This window comes from Lygodium microphyllum, chromosome 13 (assembly GCF_053477565.2).
Source record: "Lygodium microphyllum isolate KBCC chromosome 13, Lygodium_microphyllum_v1.1.10, whole genome shotgun sequence".
Taxonomy (NCBI): Eukaryota; Viridiplantae; Streptophyta; class Polypodiopsida; order Schizaeales; family Lygodiaceae; genus Lygodium; species Lygodium microphyllum.
The window spans coordinates 10,880,898-10,897,048 of NC_141147.1; positions in this window are offsets into that span (position 1 = coordinate 10,880,898).

Genomic DNA, 16,151 nt, shown 5'->3' on the forward strand with positions numbered 1-16,151 from the left:
GGTCTTCCTTACTCCAGGTGTAACAATAGAAGAAATACCCAACTCATCATCAATGCTCTGTTCTGAGCCACTGGATTCACCATCCACATAAGAGTGACCTGCATTCACATCAAACATGGGCTGATCTACCTTCTCTTTTCCTTTTCATGAAACCTGCATACCACTATTTGCATTGTTTTGAGGAGATTCTCCTGATCTCAATCTGCCTGTCCATGGCGAAGAATATGAACCACGGCTAGAGGACACTCCAGGTCCACTAATATTTTGTGATTGCTGCTATGAATTCTGTGCAGCATTACCATTTTGTGCATCTACATCATCAATCACATTTACTGGTTTATACCAGCTACTCATCTCATCAAAAACAATATCTCTGCTCACTGTAAACTTATGAGTAGAAGGGTTATAGCACCTGTACCCTTTCTGCTGCAGAGAGTAACCAATAAAGATGCACTTCTCAGCTTTTGGATCCAACTTGGATCTCAACTCATCTGGCACATGAACATAGGCAATGCAACCAAAAATCTTCAAATGAGAAATATCTGGTTTCCTATCAGTATACCTCTCCTCTGGAGTCATCCCATGTATTGCTGCAGTGGGAGTTCTATTCATTATGTAGACTGCTGTAGCAACTGCTTCAGCCCAGTAAAAATCTGGCAGGTCTTTTTCATTGAGCATGGCACGAGATACTCTCCAATATGCCTATTTTTCCTTTCTGCAATTCCATTTTGTTGTGGGGTATGACTACATGAATATTGCTGCTTTATGCCATGCTCTTGCAGGAACCTTGCAAACTCATTTGAGAGGTACTCTCCCTCTCCGTCTGACCTTAGGCATTTTATTTGCAGGCCTGTTTCTTTTTCAACCATAGCTTTAAGAGTTTTGAAATGCCCAAAAACTTCACTTTTCTTTTTCATAAAATACACCCAAACTTTTCTGCTATAGTCATCAATAAAAGTGACAAAATAATGACAGCCTCCAAGAGATGCAACTTTAGTAGTCCACACATCAGAGTGGATTAATTCCAATGGCTTCTTACTCTCTTGAACATGTCTAGGAAATGGTTTCCTTGCCTATTTTCCAAACTGACAGGCTTCACATACCTTGTGCATTTCTGCAACCTTGAATTTTGGCAATCCTGCAACAATATTTTGGGCCTGCATTGATTTAATTCATTGTATATTGACATGACCAATGAGTTTATGCCAGATATCAATATCTACAACTACACTGGTCCCATGTGCAAACATTGCTGCACTCAATTCAGGCATGTCTGCATCCAATGTAAACATTCTGCCCTTCTTCTTTCCTTTTGCTATCAAGCGACCTTTATTTTCATATCCTCAATAAAGCATCCATGGGAATTAAATCTGACCTGCAAGCCCTGCTCACCAACAGAAACCAGGTTCTTGGTGATATTTGGAACATGAAATACATCCGACAGGTATTTCTTTTTCCCATCCTACATAGACAAAGGAATATTTCCAATCTGCACAATAGGATGTGCGGTATCATCACCAGTCTCCACAAATCCTGGTTTTTCCATTTTCCTTGCATCCTGCATCCATTTTGCATGACCTATCATGTGGTTTGATGCACCTGAGTCAACATACCACACATCGTTACTTTCTTCTGCACTTGTCACAAAATTGGTCATGTGCTGCACCATAAACAAATGCTCATTTCTGTCATCACCCTGTCTACTAGAAGATGCATAATTCCCTTGTTGCATTTTTCCATTCATGATATCATTCTTCTTTTTATAGCATTTTGCACAGCATATACTGCCCTCTTGCTACACCGCATAGGGCGTCTCAATCTGAGACAATGCACTCTTTCACTTCCCGGCTGTGCTACCTGCATAGACTTGCTCCCAAAATAGAAAAATGAAAGCAACACTGGTCCTCTTACCAGAACACCGCGAGCTTGGCTTGCTTTCTTGAGCTCCTTACCATGAACAAGGCTCTGATACCATGTCAAGATTGTGGGAGAGAAGGAAGGAGTCTCACTTGTAGCTTTCTTGCTTGCAGAATCGAGGAATACACACAAGGGTGGAGGCTGAAAACAGTTTTCCTCTTCTTAGTTGTGTAAGCCAAAAGAACTCTTGTACATAGAAATAGAAGAACCCTATATATGGGTCTCAAACCAAACTCAACTAACTAAGGTGGCATACTAACTGAGCCATGAACTAGAGTAGATAAGGATAGCTATCATCTAGCTATTATTCATGGGTGGTGTACCAACCGCATCTGCAACTAACAAGTCGGTGACATAAATTCACAACGGTCACCCTGGCATGTCACGAGTGGAGCTCAAAATCTCAACAAGAACTTGTTCCACGCTTCGTAATTCTGCAAGACAGCATTGAAGGTAAGGAAATGTTTGGGCAGCAACATTTGCTTTTCTTTTACTTATTAAGATTTCATAAAAACAATTCCGTTGTTGGTCGGCTCTGATACCAACTGTAACATGTCCACTAGAATCATCCAAGACACGTCTTAGCAGTCCATCGGAAAGGATGTCTAGAAAGCTTCGCCCAGCACTCCCATGAAATATTACGGGATTTGCAATCTAGGGCTTTCCGCATCTGCCACGTAGCAGAAGTATTCCGGCCGTTCCCACTTAGGATCAACCTAAACTTAGGGTTTTCTTGGTTGGTCATTTCCTAACAGCAACTAGCGTCGGACCCAAGTGAACTACTTTACGTAGAAACGCCAGGTCCGAAGCGGATTCATGCTGCACTTGGTTTAGGAAGAATGGGAAATGAGAGGGATGCAATGCTCAACCTCTCTACCATAAGGCATAGTCCCATTCCGTTCCCCTAAAACAACGTAAATCGGGTTAAGACATAACTCTAGGTCAACGTTTTTGTTGTTCGTATCCTTTGACGATCATCCCGCTGTTCTTCGTGATTTGAGAAAAGTTCTCGGCCAACCGAGACCACCCAACCGTAGGACGGACCCATGGCCCATCCTCGACACTTTCCTCAAGTTGTTTTAGTTATGTAATTATCTAACACATTAGTTGGACATGCAACAACCACCTTCTTTAATTAACCCGTTAAGCATTGGTTCCTTCACGTAATCTTATCACTTGACATAGAAAAAAAATATCGGACAAGTTCTTTATTAATAGGTCATCATATTTAACTTTGAAATACAAGAGTTCTGCCTGTAGGCTTATCCACAATCCGCCCGAAGGCTATCCAGCAATCCACAGGGATCACTATTTCAAGTTTCCGCCCAAAAACTAGTATGCCGGCCTCGAGATCCAATCCCGAGTCACGTTAGCCTCTTGTGTAGGACCCGAAAGGTGAGGGATTTACGGCTAGAGCCCCCTTGGCACCCAAGCGTCCTCCTGCTCCAAGTAGCACTCAACGGAGAGACCTCTCGCGGCGGGTTCGGTCCACGTTCCCGGCGCGGTCAACAACCCCCTTGGTTAGGATCAGGTAGGCAGTCGGGGGTAACTGAAGCTGCCTCTTCCTTCAGGCCTTCAACCTGAAGTATAGATATTCATTTATTATGTAATTGATTGATCAAACAAGTCAAACAGTGCTCTAAAATCTCTAGCAAGCACAAACATTTCCATTGATCGTTTTTGTTGTTGGCAAACTGTTAAGGAATGATTCCTTCCTTTTGAATGCATCCAGCACTCGATTCGGGGTGTCTTGCAACTTGGCAAGATCCCATATATTCTAGGTTAGGGCGTACCATATTAACCCAACTTGGTCAAACCTTAAAGTTCATTGGATACTTCAGTTTCTGGTTTTTAATCTCCAATTAATCTTCCTTACTCAGAAGGATATCAAAGTATACATCCTCTTGCAAGATAACTTGCGTAAGGATCCGCCATTCTTGTTGTGAGAATTTGGCCTTTCTTCTTGTGATTCAATCACAAGACCATATGACTCCGTACTTGCTGCACAAGTCCCGCATCGTACTATGCGATAATGGAGTCATGAAACAATCCATTTCAGTTTCTTTAAACTGACGTTTGTTAGGCCTAGGGATTCCTAGCTTTATTTTCTTGTAAGAAACTTAGGGACAAACCCTAATTCCTTTTACGTTTAGAATTTACTGACTCTACAATCAGGGAATGTGGGCAAGTATTTAAGGTATAAACGTTTCTTGGAACTTAACTCATTCCCAAAGAATATTTCGCAGCATAGGTATTTCTAAGTTTATATTAATTTGGTTAACTTTAGAAGATAATTTCGAGATTACTTCCACTTGATTCGTTGTCTATGCGTAACCTAACTTATCGATTTGAGGATTGGCATAGATTAGGTTAATTTCAACTAAACTTTCCTTTTCTTTGCGAATACAACTCATGCTAAATAAGCAATCTTTTTCTTAATAAGTTATGCAATTAACAATGATAATTTCATAGAGTTTATGCATCGCAAGAGTCCTTTCATGATTTGCATTTTCCATGCATAAAGCTATTTGAAACAAATTACGTTTATGCATTATTTATTTTGCATGTTCCATTAAACTAAATTCCTTCGTCGTGAACAACTAGGACAAAATGTATCCTATCCCTAACGATTCAACTTGCATGATTGAATTATAACGATATAAAATTAAGAAGGAAAAAACTAGGTTTGGGGTGAGATATCCACATGGATTCCGGGAGATGACCCTCCCGCGGCTACGCCTTGGACTTTCTTAGGAGGCATTGTTATTGTAGTCGTTCGGACGTGGAAGCAACTTTACAATTCTTCTTTGGAATTCACCATTGTTCCCTTGCACCGTCCGTCGCAAGTAGTTTTTTGGAAGGCTCCCTCCTTGAAGTTGGAAATTGGAAAGGGTGTTTCAAAAATTTTTACGACTAAGACCCATTGAAGCCATGGGGAAAGCTTAATGGCCTTTGTAAACTCGCACAAACGGGAATAGAAAGGTGGGAAAAGAGACAAGATGCGGGAGAGCTCCAAGGAAAAATAATAACCGTAAAGGTTATAAGTAAGGGTCTAAGGACCCTTAGGCAATTTAGGAGAAAAGGGGCTTATGAGGGTTTACACACGGAGGGGAAAAATGATTCCGAGGCCAATGAGGAAGGCCTAAAGGAAAATTAAAAAAAAACACGGGGGTTGGGTTCCAACTATGGGGGAAGGCATATAATGCTTTAAATACGGGGGAAAGTAATAATAGGACTTCTAAGCCCACTCTTTATAGGGGGGGAAAAAAAGCTTATGATCCTTTAAACACAAGGGGGTGAGGTTCCAAAAACATAAGAAGGGGGCCTTGGGGACTTTTAGGACATGGGGTAATAATAAGGCTTTTGAAAAATACAATAAGGGGGAGAAAGGCCCTTAAGAGGGTAAAATCGAGAGGGGGTTTAATAAGACTTTCAAGGACTTAGATCTTTGGGCGGAATGGGGCTTATGGAACTTCTTTTTTAGAAGCTTCTTGGAAGCTTCTGGGCGTGTGCAATCTATGTGGAGAAGGGGAGATGATAGTTACGTGGAGGGGGGAAAAGGGATGATGCCCACGTGGAAGAGGGACGGGGTGGTGCTAACGTGGAGTATGGGGAGGTCGGTGGGCGAATCGAGACGACAGCCGACTGGCGGCTCCCTCTCTTCCTCACGGCGCAGTGACTCTTATGCCACAGGTGGCGGTGCTCTGACTGGCAACCCCCTCCTGCACGGCTGCTCCACGGATGATAGGAGCTTCTTCCTTCCCTTCAGATTCCACAGCTCTCCCTTGGCACGGCGCAGTACACAACCAACTCTCTCTCTCCTTTCACCCTTCTCACGGTGGCGGCTAGCACAGAATCCTCAGCTCTCTCCCTCTGACAGCATTCACGTATTCTCTTCCTCTCTCTCCCCATTGACCTTTAGAGGGGGAGGTATTTATGGGAAGAGGGGGGTAGGGCCTCCCTCTCCCATGAGGAGCCTGCATGCAGTCCCTCCCCTCCACCTCTACATTCTCCATTTAGCACCATCCTCTTCCCTCAGCCACGCTTCGGCTAGGGGAAAGAGGATTAAAATTTTTTGCATTAAATCCAATATTATTCCCTTAACCTCCTCCCAAGAGGAGGTTCTCATGAAAATATGCGGTTTCATTAAGCCATGTCTCGTTTGGGCATAGTGGAGAGTGTATTAGTAAGGACCAAACCGTTCCTAACCACAATGCAGCATTGTCGTTTTCCCGAGACTTCACACAGCCTTATAATATTTTTAACAGAAATATTACAAGCTGGACTTTATAAATGTATTCCAAAAAATAAATATGATAACCAGTTGAAAGGAACTTGTTTGACACTGCTTTTCTATGTCAAGTGCTAAGATTACATGAATGAACCAATGCCTAACGGGCTAATTAAGGAAGCTGCTTGATGCATGTCCAACTAAATGTGGTAGGTAATTAGACAACTAAAACAACCTGAGGAAAGTGCAGTGGATGTGGTCATGGGTCCGTTCTACGGATGGGTGGTCCCAGTTGGCGAGGAACTTTTCTCATTCATAATGGACAGCAAGAAGATCGTTTCATAGGAAATGAATAGCAAGGGCGCTCACCTAGAGTCCAGGTTACAATAATCCTAGTTTACATTGTTTTAGGGGAACCGAATGGGACTATGCCTTATGGCAGAGAGATCAAGCCTTGCATCCCTCTCGTTTCCCATTCTCCTTGAACCAAGTGTAGCGTGAATCCGCTTTGGCTCTAGCGTTTTTGCGTAAAGTAGTTTGCTTGGTGGTTCGACGCTAGTTGCCATTTAGGAAATGACCATTAGGGAAAACCCTGATTCAGGTCGGTCCTAAGTGGGAACGGCCAAAATACTTCTGCTACGTGGCAGATGCGGAAAGTCCTAGATCACAAACCCCGTGACATTCCATGGGAGTGCCGGGCGGAGCTTTCTAGACCTCCTTTCCGATGGATTGCTAAGACGTGTCTTGAAGGGGAAGGTGGACACGTTACAGTTGGTATCAAAGTGAACCAACGAAGGATTTGTTTTCAAGAAATCTTAATAAGAAGAAGTAAAGCAAATGTTGCTATTCAGAACATTTCCTTACTTTCGATGCTGTCTTGCAAAATTATGAAGCATGGAACAGGTTCTTAGTGTTCTGAGTCATGTTTATGACCGCGATGCATTGCCCGGATTATCGACAAAGGAAAGATATGATGAACATCCTAGATCGTATTTATAATCCATTTCCTTTGCATGTGGAACAAAGATGGACGGGTGATTCAGGAATTTACTACATAGCTGCCCACTGGTTTGCATACCTTCGAACCAACCTAAAGAGGATCAAGTGGTTGGAAGATTTAAAGATCGTGAAGCTGTTCATTTTTGTGGAGGCTCATGTAAACTCAACTTTACATATTCAAGGTCGGAGGGTTGACCTGAACTCATATATATACGAGGAAGTGACCCATGTAATCTTCGCCGACAGGATCAAGGTGTTGGGATGCTATGAGAAGAATGGGTTCCAAAGGAAAGGATACCCTAATCTTCCAATGATTTACCGATTCATGAAGATCCATGACTCGAAACCATACTATTATCCAATTCTAGTAGATAAATGTAATACAACATTATTCTTCCCAAACTAAATGTAACAGTTGCTTTATCATCTCACGAAGTATTGTACTTTGAAAGGGCTATGCCCATATAAATGCAATGAGACTTCTTTTTATCAATGTCTGTCTTGTCCATGAGAATTGATAAAAAGTTAAGTGGCTAGGATTCTTGGTTGATAGTAGCTGAATTGGGTATGAAATAAAAATCATAATGATTAGCGAGTTATAACGTTAAGAATTCTTTATTTAGGCGCAACCCCAGGTACATATTCCCAGTTTGCCTCCTACATCAAGTATGCCTGTGATCCAGGAGAAGAAGTTTCTTCTCAAGTAGATTAAGCCGCCTGAATTTGACGGGAAAGGTAAGACTATCCAAGCGGATGCTGAAATTTGGATAGAGTCCATGGAGGATTACTTTGAAGTAGCCGGTACTGCACACGCCAACCAGGCTAGGCTCGCCAAGCTGAAGCTCATCGAGGAAGCCAGGCTTTGGTAGAAGAAATGGTGCAAAGATCAAGGGATCGCAGAAGGATCTATTACCTGGGAAAAACTAAAGAAAGCTGTGCAAGGAAGATACTTACCACCTATGTATCACACACAGAAAATGAATGAGTTCTATGAGCTAAAATAGCTGGGACTCACTCTTGACTCATACTACTCAAAATTCGTCTCACTTCTTAAGTATGCGCCACAGATGGACATGAAACAGCAGGTGTCAAAATTTTGTGCCGATTTAAACCCACCAGTGAATACCCATCTCAAATCTATGCTCCCATCAGATCTACAGGACGCACTCATTCGAGCTACGCCCATAATTCAGGAGGTGCAGGCTAGGCCAAGAAGTAACAAAACTTGGTCTTATAATGACCTGAAAACAGAGGAGCATATAGGCCTCAAATGAAGAGAGTTCAAGGTCAGAATCGGGGACAAAGAAAGAAAGCAACGACTAATAATGCCAATAGCTTTGTCCCTATCCAAAGAAATGGGCGAAATCTCTGATGTTTTCACTGCAATGAGCCCGGTCATTTCAAGAGGCAATGTCCCAAGCTTGGCGGAGGACATCGTCAAGCACCTTTCCAAGGAACTGGCCGTGGCCAGGGAGCCACTACCCGAGGCAGAGGAAGAACCACCTGCATTGCCAACAGGGAAATATACAAAGAAGAAGATCCGACCATGGAAGTAGAGTTTGAAAGGGCGACATTCCATGCCGCTCTTCACAAGAAATGGCCAAATCACCAGTTTTCGGTGATTCAGACACCGTTGGACTATCAAGGTAAAGGGTGTTGATATATTGAGCTCCACTCATGATATGCTAGGGTGACCGTTGTGCATTTATGTCACCGACTTGTTAGTTGTAGATGCGGTTGGTACACCGCCCATGAATAATAGCTAGATGACAGCTATCCTTATCTACTCTAGTTCATGGCTCAGTTAGTATGCCACCTTTGTTAGTTGATTTTGGTTTGAGACCCATATATAGGGTTCTTCTATTTCTCTATACTAAAGTTCTTTTTGGCTTACACAACTAAGAAGAGAAAAACTGTTTTCAGACTCCACCTTTGTGTGTATTCCCCCATTGTGTAAGTGAGAAAGCTACAAGTGAGATTCCTTCCTCCTCTCCCATAATCTTGACATGGTATCAAAGCCTAGTTCGTGGTAAGGAGCTCAAGAAAGCAAACCGAGTTCGTGGTGTTCTGGTAAGAGGACCAGTGTTTCTTTCATTTTTCGAGTTTGGGAGCAAGTCTCTGCAGGTAGCATAGCCAGAAAGTGTAAGAGTGCATTGTCTCAGATTGAGACACCCTTCGTGGTGTAGCAAGAGGGCAGTATATGCTGCGGGTAAGGGCTTTAGCCTGGGTTGCCCTGTTTTTTTTATTCGAGGCCATTTCGGGGCCTGTTTTGGAGGCGGAAGTTTTCCACATGCACTCAGGAAAAGGCCCTATTTTTTGCTGTGCGACCACTGTTCTACAGGTCAGTGAAAATTTACCATAGAAATTGCATCGTATGCCTATGCGCAGAGACATTGGGAGTTACAGAATCATCCTTATCGCCTATTGATGTAAAATCATCACTAGGAAGTGACTGTGTGGTCAAATACCACTTTCGTCAGTTTTGTAGATTTGCCCTTGTGAGGCTAAAGCTGTGTTTTTTGCAGTGACAGAATTTTTTGCACTGTTCTGTAATGGCATCTGATTCTCTTTCACAGATTTTCACTAAAAAGCTTGACAAGAACAACTTCCAAGCATGGAAGTTTAGAATGACGAATTTCCTTATGGGAAAAGGATATTGAGAATTTGTTGCAGGAAATGAAGAAGAACCAGTTCTTCCTAATGTTCCCAATCAACAGCAAATGCAGGCATTTAAAGGATGGCATGAGAGAGCCAGAAAAGTTATGTACTGGCTGTCTATCAGTATTTCAGACTCTATGATTGTGCATATTCAGGATGCAAGTATGCCAAAGGAGGCATGTGATACTTTATCAAAAATGTATAGCACAAATACGCAAGCCAGGAAAATGCAGCTCAAGCAAGAGTTGCACAATGTGCAAAGAGAAAGTATGAGGATCAATGACTACCACGTGAAGGTAAAGAAGATTGCAGATGCACTTGCTTCCATTGGGTCGCTAGTGGAAGATGATGATTTAGTTTCTGTGACCTTGAATGGTCTAGGAAAGGATTATGCATAGTTCCGAACATCCATTTCTATTCGTGAAAGATTTCCTGATTTTGAGGAGTTGATTTCTCTTCTAATTTCTGCAGAGCAGAGAAATGGTGGTGCATCTTCTTCAGCAGGAACTTCAAAAGAAGATGTCTTCTACTCAAATGCTGGAAGAGGTAGAGGCAGAGGTAGAGGAGGCCGATCTGGAGGCTGTGGTAGAAATCAAATTATGTAGCAAACTCAAGAAAACCAGTTCTATGGAGGAGGATGTGGTAACTCTAGAGGCAGGGGGAGCCAAAGAGGTCGTGGTGGATGGCAAAGAGGGCAAAATGCAAATAGCAATGTTGAATGCTACTACTGTGGTAAAATGGGTCATATGGCTAAAGACTGCTATAAAAAGCAGAATGACATCATGAATGGAAAATTGCAACAAGGAAATTATGCATCTTCTAGTAGACAAGGTGATGACAGAAATGAGCATTTGTTTATGGTGCAGCATATGACCAATTCTATGACAAGTGCAGAAGAAAGCAACGATGTGTGGTATGTTGACTCAGGTGCATCAAGCCACATGACAGGTCATGTAGAATGGATGTAGGATACAAGGAAAATGGAAAAACCAAGATTTGTGGAGACTGGTGATGATACTGCACATCCTATTGTGTACATTGGAAAAATACATTTGTCTATGCAGGATGGGAAAAAGAAATACCTATCGGATGTATTTCATGTCCCGAATATCACCAAGAACCTGGTTTCTGTTGGTCAAATGCTTGCTTTGTTGAGGATATGAAAAATAAAGGTCGCTTGATAGCAAAAGGAAAGAAGAAGGGCAGAATGTTTACGTCGGATGTAGACATGCCTGAATTGAGTGCAGCAATGTTTGCACATGGGACCGGTGTAGTTGCAGATATTGATATATGGCATAAACGCATTAGTCATGTTAATGTACAACGACTTAAATCAATGCAAGCCCAAAATATTGTTACAAGATTGCCTAAATTCAAGGTTGCAGAAATGCACAAGGTATGTGAAGCCTGTCAATTTGGAAAATAGGCAAGGAAACCATTTCCTAGACATGTTCAAGAGAGTAAGAAGCCATTGGAATTAATCCACTTTGATGTGTGGACTACTAAAGCTGCATCTATTGGAGACTGTCATTATTTTGTCACTTTTATTGATGGCTATAGCAAAAAAGTTTGGGTGTATTTTATGAAAAAGAAAAGTGAAGTTTTTGGGCATTTCAAAACTCTTAAAGCTATGGTTGAAAAAGAAACAAGCCTGCAAATAAAATGCCTAAGGTCAGATGGAGGGGGAGAGTACCTCTCAAATGAGTTTGCAAGGTTCTTGCAAGAGCATGGCATAAAGTAGCAATATTCATGTAGTCATACCCCACAGCAAAATGGAATTGCAAAAAGAAAAAACAGGCATATTGGAGAGGTATCTTGTGCCATGCTCAATGAAAAAGGCCTGCCAGATTTTTACTGGGCTGACGCAGTTGCTACAGCAGTCTACATAATGAACATGACTCCCACTGCAGCAATACATGACATGACTCTAGAGGAGAGGTATACTGGTAGGAAACCAGATATTTCTCATTTGAAATTTTTTTGTTGCATTGCCTATGTTCATGTGCCAGATGAGATGAGATCCAAGTTGGATCCAAAAGCTGAGAAGTGCATCTTTATTGGTTACTCTCTGCAGAGCAGAAAGGGTATAGATGCTATAACCCTTCTACTCGTAAGTTTACAGTGAGCACAGATGTTGTTTTTGATGAGATGAGTAGCTGGTATAGACTAGTAAATGTGATTGATAATGCAGATGCACAAAATGGTAATACTGCACAGAATTCACATCAGCAGTCACAAGATATTAGTGGACCTGGAGTGTCCTCTAGCAGTGGTTCACATTCTTCGCCATGGACAGGCAGATTGAGATCAGGAGAAACTTCTCAAAGCAATGCAGATAGTGGTATGCAGGTATCACGAAAAGGAAAATAGAAGGTAGATTAACCCATGTTTGATGTGAATGCAGGTCACTCTTATGTGGATGGTGAATCCAGTGGCTTAGAACCGAGCATTGATGATGGGTTGGGTATTCCTTCTATTGTTACACCTGGAGTAAGAAAGACCACGGATGTTTTGAGAGCACCTGGAAGTGAGCCTACTTTGCGCAGGTCTACCAGAGCTAAGTATCCTGTGGATAGGCTGAAATATGATGGATTTACAGCCATTCACTATGCCTATGTAGTCAAAGTGATACAGGAACCAGAACCCACTTCTTTTGAGCAAGCCATGGGAAAAGAAAAATGGGAGAAAGCCATGGATGAAGAAATGGATGCTTTGGAAGCAAATGCTACATGGGAATTGGTGCCTTTGCCTAAAGATAAGATTGGTACCTTTGCCGAAAGATAAGAATGCAATTGGTTGTAAGTGGGTTTATAAGGTGCAGAACAATGCAGATGGCTCTGTGAACAGATACAAGGCAAGATTAGTAGTCAAGGGGTATGCACAAACATATGGCATTGATTATGAAGAAACATTCAGTCTGGTTGCAAGGATGGCAACCGTAAGAGCAGTCATTGCTATGGCTGCATCAAAGGGATTGTCTTTACATCAGATGGATGTAAAGAATGCTTTCTTGCATGGTGATTTGCAAGAAGAGGTCTATATGGAGCAGCCACCAGGTTATGTGCATGCTGTTCATCCTGAGTTTGTTTGCAGGTTGAAGAAAGCCTTGTATGGCTTGAAGCAAGCACCTAGAGCATGGTCTGACAAGATAGGACAATATCTTGTCACTATTGGCTTTCAGATTTCCAAGGTAGATTTCTCACTTTATGTGAGAAAAACAAAGAAAGATATTATGCTGCTAGTCATTTATGTTAATGATTTGATTATCACAGGTGAAAGTGATGAAGATATCCTTCATGTGAAAATGCTATTGAAGCAGAAGTTTGAGATGAAGGATTTGGGAGAGCTGCGTTATTTCTTAGGCATTGAGGTGATCAGATCACCAAGTGGGATACAGCTCTTGCAGAGGCAGTATGGATTGGACAGGTTGTCCAAATATGGGATGACAGGCTGTAAGTCTATTTCAGTTCCTTTGGAGCAGAATGTGAAGCTGAGCGTAGATGCAAGTGAGCTTCTGGAAGACCCTACTATGTACAGACACATAATAGAAATTTTGATTTATATGACTATTACCAGGCCAAATTTGAGCTATGCTGTTGGATTGGTAAGTCAGTTTATGCAAGCTCCAAGGAAACCGCATTTGGATGTGGCTGGACGCATACTCAGATATGTGAAGTCCACATTGTAGTATGGACTATTTTATGAGACTGGGGTTCAGACACAGTTGCATGGATACAATGATGCCGATTGGGTTGGTAGTATTTTTGATAGATGATCTACCAGTGGATATGTGTTCTCTTTTGGGAGTGCTGCAGTCACTTGGAGCAGCAAGAAACAGCCTACAGTTTCCTTATCGAGCACAGAGGCTGAGTACAGGGGTGCAGCAATGGCTGCATGTGAGGTAGCTTGGTTGCATAAGCTACTTTATGATGTGCATCAGTCTACAGATGGGCCAGTTGTCATTTATTGTGACAACATTAGTATACACTTGGCAAATAACCCAGTCTATCATGCTAGAACAAAGCACATTGAGGTGCATTATCACTATGTGGGGGAGAGGGTTTTACTAGGTCTTATTGATCTAGTTTATGTCAGCACAGAGGATCAGGTAGCTGACATATTTACGAAGGCATTGGGCGCAGAGAAGCTACGCAAGTTCAGAGACTTGCTTGGTGTGCAGGAATTAGGATTGAGCTCGAGGGGGAGTGTTGAGATATCGAGCTCCACTCGTGATATGCCAGGGTGACCGTTGTGCATTTATGTCACCGACTTGTTAGCTGCAGATGCGGTTGGTACACCGCCCATGAATCATAGCTAGATGACAGCTATCCTTATCTACTCTAGCTCATGGTTCCGTTAGTATGCAACCTTAGTTACTTGAGTTTGGTTTGAGACCCATATATAGGGTTCTTCTATTTCTCTGTACTAGAGTTCTTTTTGGCTTACACAACTAACAAGAGAAAAATTGTTTTCAGCCTCCACCTTTGTGTGTATTCCCCCATTGTGTAAGTGAGAAAGCTACAAGTGAGACTCCTTCCGTCTCTCCCACAATCTTGACAAAGGGTTCAAGACCTTGATTGATTGTGGCAGTACGCATTCCTTTATCTCACCAGCTTGTGTAAGAAGATTAGGAATAGCCACAGTAGAAGCACCTACCTTGCTTGTGGAATTAGAAAATGGTCATGAGGTCACTTGTACCAGGCAAATTGCTAAGGTGGAATTCTTTCAGGGAGGAAAGACGACTTCGGTCAAATTCAGAGTCATGAACCTAGGTATCCATGAGCGTCTACTCGAAATGGATTGGCTTAAACCCAATGATGCCCACATTCATTGTGGAAAGGGCCAAATTTCCTTTCAAAATTCTAAAGGGGAATTGGTCACAATTCAAGGTGAGGCTGGAAAGCTGAAAATTCAATTGGCCAAAGCATCTCGGATTATAAAGGGAGTTAGAAAGGGACTACCTATCTACTTAATTAAGCTTAATAAGTTAGATCAAAAGCAAGAGTCTAGTGAAGAACCTTCATGGCTAAAGGAGTACGCGGACGTATTTCCTGAAGAGCTGACAGAACTCCCGCCTCAAAGAGAAGTGGATCATGAGATCAAGCTAGTACCAGGAGCTGCACCAATTGCAAAGAGACCTTATAGAATGTCCATCTCGGAAGCAATTGAGCTAAAGGAACAACTCAAGCAATTGCTAGATCAGGGCTACATCCATCCTAGTAGTTCACCATGAGGAGCTCTAGTGCTGTTCCAGAAAAAGAAAGATGGAATACTTTGACTGTGTATTGATTTAGAGGGTTGAATCAATCAATTGTCAAGAACAAGTACCCTATTCCTAGAATAGATGAGCTTCTTGATCATCTTCAGGGTGCGAAGATCTTCTCCAAGATTGATCTCAAGTCTAGTTACTATCAGATAAGGATCAAGGAAGAAGATATCCCAAAGATGGCCAACACAAGATATGGACACTTTGAGTTTCTAGTTATGTCATTCGGACTCACGAATGCGCCTGCCATCTTCAACAGGTTAATGCAGGATATCTTTAGGCCATATCTTGATGACTTCGTACTCGTCTTCTTCGACGACACTTTAGTATATTCCAAACAGGAAGAAGATCATGAACCCCAACTTCGGATTGTCCTTGAGACAATGAGAGCACATAAGCTCTATGCTAAGATGAATAAGTGTGCATTCTTCAAAGTCAGATTGAATATCTAGGATTCATCATATTAGCGGAAGAAATCTCAATGGATCTGACCAAAGTCAGAGATGTTCTAGAATGGCCAATACCAACAACTGTCAAAGAAGTACGCTTTGATTGCAACACCTGTGACGGATCTACTGAAGAAGCAAACATCCATTGCATGATCAATTGCCGAACAAACCAGCTTTGATAGATTGAAGCAAAGTTTGGTATCAGCACCTATCCTAAAACTTCCAGACCTCAGTAATAAGGAGTTTGAGGTAGTAACTGATGCTAGCACGCTTGCCTTAGGATGTGTGCTCATGCAAGAAGGCCATCCTGTAGCATACTCTTTAAGGAAATTGAAGAGCCATGATAATAGTTATGCTACCCATGATCTAGAATTGTTAGCTGTCATCCATGCTCTAAAGCTTTGGAGACACTACCTGTTGGGTAACAAGTTTACTCTAGTGATTGATCATAAAAGTATCAAGTGGATTTTTACCCAGAATGAGCTCAACATGAGGCAACGTTAGTGGATTGAAGTGCTAGAGGAGTATGATTTTGAAATAAAATATCAACTTGGAAAGGAGAATGTAGTTGCCAATGCACTCAGTCGCAAGGCATTCCTTAATTCTCTAATCTTGCAAAATCCATCAACAG